This window comes from Bos grunniens, chromosome 11 (assembly GCF_055505025.1).
Source record: "Bos grunniens cultivar Pamir isolate PY7600 chromosome 11, Bosgru_T2T1.0, whole genome shotgun sequence".
Taxonomy (NCBI): Eukaryota; Metazoa; Chordata; class Mammalia; order Artiodactyla; family Bovidae; genus Bos; species Bos grunniens.
In genome coordinates, this window is record NC_141175.1 from 92,824,676 (window position 1) to 92,832,031 (window position 7,356).

Below are 7,356 nucleotides of genomic sequence, written 5' to 3' on the forward strand. Positions count from 1 at the left end.
TCGTCAGTTTCCCAGAGTGGTTTCCATTGTCATTTCAGAAACTCTTCATTATCCTTGAAATCCTTCTTATCAGATAAGCTTGATTCCTATACTGTTTGTAAAAGTATTTACTTATTTATTTTTGGCTGCAATGGGTTTTTGGTGCTGTGCACGGGCTTTCTCTAGTCACAGCAAGCAGGGGCTACTCTCTAGCTGTGGCGCGAGGGTTTCAGTAGTTGTGGCACAGAAGCTTAGCTGCCCAAGGCATGTGGAATCTTCCCAGAACAGGGACTGAACCCCTATTCCCTGCATTGGCAGGCAGATTCTTTAACTGCTGGACCGCCAGGTAAGTCCTCAATCCCTATATTCTAGTATTTGTTGTTGTTCAATCGCTTAGTTGTGTCCCACTCTTTGCCACCCCATGGACTGTAGCACACCAGGCTTCCCTGTCCTTTACTTACCATCTCCCAGAGCTTGCTGAAACTCATGTGCATTGAGTTGGTAATGCCATCCAACTGTCTCGTCCTCTGTCATCCCCTTCTCCTCCTGCCTTCAATCTTTCCAGGCATCAGGATCTTTTCCAGTAAGTCAGCTCTTCACATCAGGTGGCCAAAATTTTGGAGCTTCACCTATAGCATCAGTCCTTCCAATGAATATTCAGGATTGATTTCCTTTAGGATTGACTGGTTTGATCTCCTTGCAGTCCTAAGGGACTCTCAAGAGTCTTCTCCAACACATATTCTTACAACATATTTTTGCAAGGATACTTGAGTTTCTCCATTTAATTTCTTCATCAGTGAAATTATGTTAATTGGAATTATGTCCCCTTGATCCCATTCCTCCCTGCTTTGCTGAAATAATTATTCTTTGGTCCAACTTGCTCCAAGGTTACCTGCTTGCATTTATCTCAACTTCATGTGAACTCCTTCAGAATTAATCTGAAGCATTCAGATAGCTAGCATTCATCTGTAATCAGTTATCTTATACTGACATTTAAATGTCTGATCTAGCTGAACTAGAATACAAATTTATGAGGGCAGGCACTGTAATTTATATTTATCTTAAACTCTCCAAGAGTGGAAGATCTCCATGTTTACCCCCAGGTTTGGTCATTTACTAGAAGTACTCACACAATTCAATTTCTCTGATGGCTCAGATGGTAAAGAATCTGCCTGCAGTGCAGAAGACCTACATTCAATCCCTGGGTTGGGAAGATCCCTTGGAGAAGGAAATGGCTACCCACTCCAGTATTCTTGCCTGGAGAACTCCGTGGACAGAGAAGCTTGTTGGGCTACAGTCCATGGGGTCGCAAAGAGTCGGACATGACTGAGAGACTTTCACTCACTCACTTATACGACTCAGAATAGAGTCTTATTTGCAGCTCTGATTTATGACAGCAGGAGGATACAAAGCAAAATCAGCAAGGAAAAAGGCACATGGACAAAGTCTGGAGGAAACCCAACATCAACTTCCAAGAGCCTTCTCTCAGTTGAGTCACACAGGACACCATTCCACCAGCAGTGAGATCTGACAGTATGTGTGAAATGCTGTCTATCAGGAACACTCATCAGAAATTCAGTCCTGCTGATCATGTGGTCATCCTCTGCCTAACACATACCAGAAGTCCCAACTCCTAGAAGGAAAGCAGGTGCTTAACATAAACCATGTTGTCTGCACAAACATTTTAGACTCAGTGAGCCACTCTTATCATATAGGGAAAGTTTTATATCAGTGTTGTTGTTTAATTGCTCAGTCATGTCTGACTGTTTTGCAAACTCATGGACTGTAGCCCACCAGGCTGCTTTGTCCGTGGGATTTCCCAAGCAAGAATACTGGAGTGGGTTGCCATTTCCTACTCTAGAGGATCTTCTTGACTCGGGGATCAAACCCACATCTCCTGCATTGGCAGGTGGATTCTTTACCACTGAGCCATTGTGACCCCATATATCAGTGTAGGGAACAGTTTACTCTTCAAATGCCTAGACACCAGCCAGTCTTTCAAGCAGGCCTTTCTAAAGCCAGCAGTCTTGGCCCTGCTATGTTAACTCTTTTCTGCAGATGCCCCATAAATAGGAGGGTAAAGGGAAGAATGAACTGGAAGGCTTTTTTTTTTTAATGCTATCATATAACCGACGAGACTCATTACTCATGTAAATATTCTTCCTCATTATTGCCTGTGTTACATACAATAAAATGACATACAATTTAAAAAATTATCTAAATATTTTTGGCCTCTCTCTTTTTTTTTTCCACTTGTTCCCTGTGGCATGCAGGATCTTAGTTCCTATACCAGGGACTGAATTTGTGCTGCCTATACTAGAAGTGCAGAGTCTTAACCACTGGGCCACCAGGGAAATTCCTGGTCTTTTAATATTTTTTGCAGGTGCATTTGTGTATTTCCCTGTTGCTTATTCCTTGGAAGGAAAGTTATGACCAACCTAGGTGTTGGAGAAGACTCTTGAGAGTCCCTGGGACTGCAAGGAGATCCAACCAGTCCATTCTAAAGGAGATCAGTCCTGGGTGTTCACTGGAAGGACTGATGCTAAAGCTGAAACTCCGATACTCTGGCCACCTCATGTGAAGAGTTGACTCGTTGGAAAAGACCCTGATACTGGGAGGGATTGGGGGCAGGAGGAGAAGGGGATGACAGAGGATAAGATGGCTGGATGGTATCACTGACTCGATGGACGTAAGTCTGAGTGAACTCCGGGAGTTGGTGATGGACAGGGAGGCCTGGCGTGCTGCGATTCATGGGGTCGCAAAGAGTTGGACACGACTGAGTGACTGAACTGACTGAACTGAGATGGCATATTAAAAAGCAGAGACATTACTTTGTCAGTAAAGGTCCTTCTAGTCAAGGCTATTGTTTTTTCCAGTGGTCATGTATGGATATGAGAGCTGGAGTATAAAGAAAGCTGAGTGCTGAAGAATTGATTCTTTTGAACTGTGGTGTTGGAGGAGACTCTTGAGAATCCCTTGGACTGCAAGGAGATCCAACCAGTCCATCCTAAAGGAGATCAGTCCTGGGTGTTCATTGGTAGGACTGATGTTGAAGCTGAAACTCCAATAATTTGGCCACCTGATGCAAAGAGCTGACTCATTGGAAAAGACCCTGATGCTAGGAAAGATTGGGGGCAGGAGGAGAAGGGGATGACAGAGGATGAGATGGTTGGATGGCATCACCGACTCAAAGGAAATGGGTTTGGGTGAACTCCGGGAGTTGGTGATGGACAGGGAGGCCTGGCATGCTGAAGTTCATGGGGTCTCAAAGAGTCAGACATGACTGAATGACTGAACTGACTGTTGCTGTTATTAGTGGTGTTTCACCTGTTTGCTATTCATAGGCGTGATAGGGCTTTCTCTTTCTCTTCTGCCTCAGGTGGTCTTCAGTGTGATTGGAGATGGCAGGGATGAGCATATTCCTGGCCTTTTAATTTCAAAACAAATTTATGCCTTTGGTAAAAAAAAAAAAAAAAAAAACTCAAACAATATAAAAGTTTGTAGAAAGCAACAACTTATTTACCTTCCACATTTTCACTCTCCACAGGTAACCACTATTAATAGTTTGTTGTATATCTCTCCAGGCTTTTTTATATGCATATACAAGTATGTACATGCAAAAAAAAATACCTCACTACACAGATTTCCTACAACATGTGTTTTCAGACAAAATTATGTTGTGAATATTTTTAACATGCCAGTAGCTATAGATGTAGATTTATATAGCTATGACAAATCTAGACATCATATTAAAAAGCAGACATCACTTTGCCAAACAAGGTGCATATAGTCAAAGCTATGGTTTTTCCACCAGTCATGTACAGCTGTGAGAGTTGGACCATAAAGAAGGCTGTGGGCTGAAGAATCGATGCTTTTAAATTGTGGTCCTGAAGAAGACTCTTGACAGTCCCTTGGACTGCAAGGAGATCAAACTAGTCAATCCTAAAGGAAATAAACCCTGAATCTTTATTGGAAGGACTGATGCTCCAATGCTTTGGCCACCAGAGGTGAACAGTCAACTCACTGGAAAAGCCCCTGATGCTGGGAAAGATTGAGGGCAGGAGGAGAAGGGGATGACAGAGGATGAGATAGTTAGATAGCATCACCAACTCAATGGATGTGAAACTGAGCAAACCTCAGGAAACAGTGGAGGCCAGAGGAGCCTGGCAGGCTATCGTCCAAGAAGTCACAAAGAGTTGGACATGACTTAGCAATTGAACAACAACAGCACCGTAGATCTACCTCATTCTTTTCAATGGCTGCACAGTAGTCCACTGTATTGAGATATCATAATTTAATCTATTCCCAATCTTCTCCTACTAAAAACTGTGGTATAGTAAGTATCTTTGTATCCTTGTGTTCTATGGGATAAAATCCCAGAAGTATAACTGCTGTGTCATTCTTTTGGCATTCCATTTCTTTTGTCGTAAGCTTATAATGAGTATGAACTCCTTCAGAATACACGATAGTCAATATTTTTTGGCTAACTCTTCAAATTCATTCCCTTTCTTTCCTCTTCCTAGTCATTCTAAGGTTTTCCCTTGGGAAAACCTCTCCTGTCCCATTGCATAGCCGTCATGCAATTCAGGTGGGATTAACTACCACCAGCTCATATCTGGTCGACCAGATCATGTCAGGTCTGAACCAAGACGGACGGGTCATAGTGGAGAATTCTGACAAAATGTGGCCCACTGGAGAAGGGAATGGGAAACCACTTCAGTATTCTTGCCTTGAGAACCGCATGAACAGTATGAAAAGGCAAAAAGATAGGACACTGAAAGATGAACTCTCCAGGTCACTAGGTGCCCAATATGCTACTGGAGATCAGTGGAGAACTAACTCCAGAAAGAATGAAGAGATGGAGCCAAAGCAAAAATAACACCCAGTTGTGGATGTGACTGGTAATGGAAGTAAAGACTGATGCTGTAAAGAGCAATATTGCATAGAAAACTGGAATGTTAGGCCCATGAATCAAGGCAAAATGGAAGTGGTCAAACAGGAGATGGCAACAGTGAACATTGACATGTTAGGAATCAGCGAACTAAAACGGACTGGAGTAGGTGAATTTAACTAAGTTCAGTTCCGTTCGCTCAGTCGCTCAGTCGTGTCCAACTCTTTGAGGCCCCATGAATTGCAGCACGCCAGGCCTCCCTATCCATCACCAACTCCCGGAGTTCACTCAAACTCACGTCCATCGAGTTGGTGATCCATCCAGCCATCTCATCCTCTGTCATCCCCTTCTTCTCCTGATCCCAATCCATTCCAGCATTAGAGTCTTTTCCAATGAGTCAACGCTTCACATGAGGTGGCCAAAGTACTGGAGTTTCAGCTTTAGCATCATTCCTTCCAAAGAACACCCAGGACCGATCTCCTTTAGAATGGATTGGTTGGATCTCCTTGCAGTCCAAGGGACTCTCAAGAGTCTTCTCCAACACCACAGTTCAAAAGCATCAATTCTTCGGCGCTCAGCCTTCTTCACAGTCCAACTCTCACATCCATACATGACCACTGGAAAAACCATAGCCTTGACTAAACGGACCTTTGTTGGCAAAGTAATGTCTCTGCTTTTGAATATGCTATCTAGGTTTGGTCATAACTTTCCTTCCAAGGAGTAAGCGTCTTTTAATTTCATGGCTGCAATCACCATCTGCAGTGATTTTGGAGCCCCCCAAAATAAAGTCTGACGCTGTTTCCACTGTTTCCCCATCTGTTTCCCATGAAGTGATGGGACCAGATGCCATGATCTTAGTCTTCTTAATGTTGAGCTTTAAGCTAACTTTTTCACTCTCCTCTTCATAGTAGTGGTTAAAGTCATGAATTGAGCCAGTGTCTGAATTTGAAAATCTGACTCCTCCACTTGCTAGCTATATGTCTCTAAACAGTTACTCTTCCCATTATATCTACTATTGTGGGCAAGAATCCCTTAGAAGAAATGGAGTAGCCATCATAGTCAACAAAAGAGTCTGAAATGCAGTACTTGGATGCAATCTCAAAAATGACAGAATGATCTCTGTTCATTTCCAAGGTAAACCATTCAATATCACAGTAATCCAAGTCTATGCCCTGACCAGTAATGCTGAAAAAGCTGAAGTTGAATGGTTCTATGAAGACCACAAGACCTTCTAGAACTAACACCCAAAAAAGATGTCCTTTTCATTATAGAGGACTGAAATGCAAAAGTTGGAAGTCAAGAAATACCTGGAGTAACAGGCAAATTTGGCCTTGGAGTACAGAATGAAGCGGGGCAAAGGCTAATAGAGTTTTGTGAACAGAATGCCCTAGTCATAGCAAACACCCTCTTTCATCAACTCAAGAGAAGACTCTACACATGGACATCACCAGATGGTCAATACCAAAATCAGATTGATTATATTCTTTGCAGCCAAAGATGGAGAAGCTCTAAACAGTCAGCAAAAACAAGACTGGGAGCTGACTGTGGCTCAGATCACGAACTTCTTATTGCCAAATTCAGACTTAAATTGAAAAAAGTGGGGAAAACACTAGACCGTTCAGGTATGACCTAAATCAAATCCCTTATGATTATACAGTGGGAGTGACAACTAGATTCAAGGGATTAGATCTGATAGACTGAGTGCCTAAAGAACTATGGATGGAGGTTGGTGACATTGTATAGGAGGCAGGGATCAAGACCAAGAAAAAAAAATGCAAAAAGGCAAAATGGTTGTCTGAGGAGGCCTTACAAATAGCTGAGAAAAGAAGAGAAGCTAAAGGCAAAGGAGAAAAGGAAAGATATACTTATTTGAATGGAGAGTTCCAAAGAATAGCAGGGAGAGATTAGAAAGCCTTCCTCAGTGATCAATGCAAAGAAACAGAGGAAAACAATAGAATGGGAAAGACTAGAGATCTCTTCAACAAAATTAGAGATACCAGGGGAACATTTCATGCAAACATGGGCACAATAAAGGACAGAAATGGTATGGACCTAACAGAAGCAGAAGATATTAAGAGGTGGCAAGAATACACAGAAGAACTGTACAAAAAAGATCTTCACAACCCAGATAATCACGATGGTGTGATCACTCACCTACAGCCAGACATCCTGGAATACAAAGTCAAGCGGGCCTTAGGAAGCATCACTACGAACAAAGCTAGTGTTGGTGATGGAATTCCAGTTGAGCTTTTCAAATCCTAAAAGAGGATGCTGTGAAAGTGCTGCAGTCAGTATGCCAGCAAATTTGGAGAACTCAGCAGTGGCCACAGGACTGGAAAATGTCAGTTTTCATTCCAATCCCAAAGAAAAGCAATGCCAAAGAATGCTCAAACTACCACACAGTTGCACTCATCTCACATGCTTTCAAAATAATGTTCAAAATTCTCCAAGCCAGGCTTCAACAGTATGTGAACTGTGAACTTAGA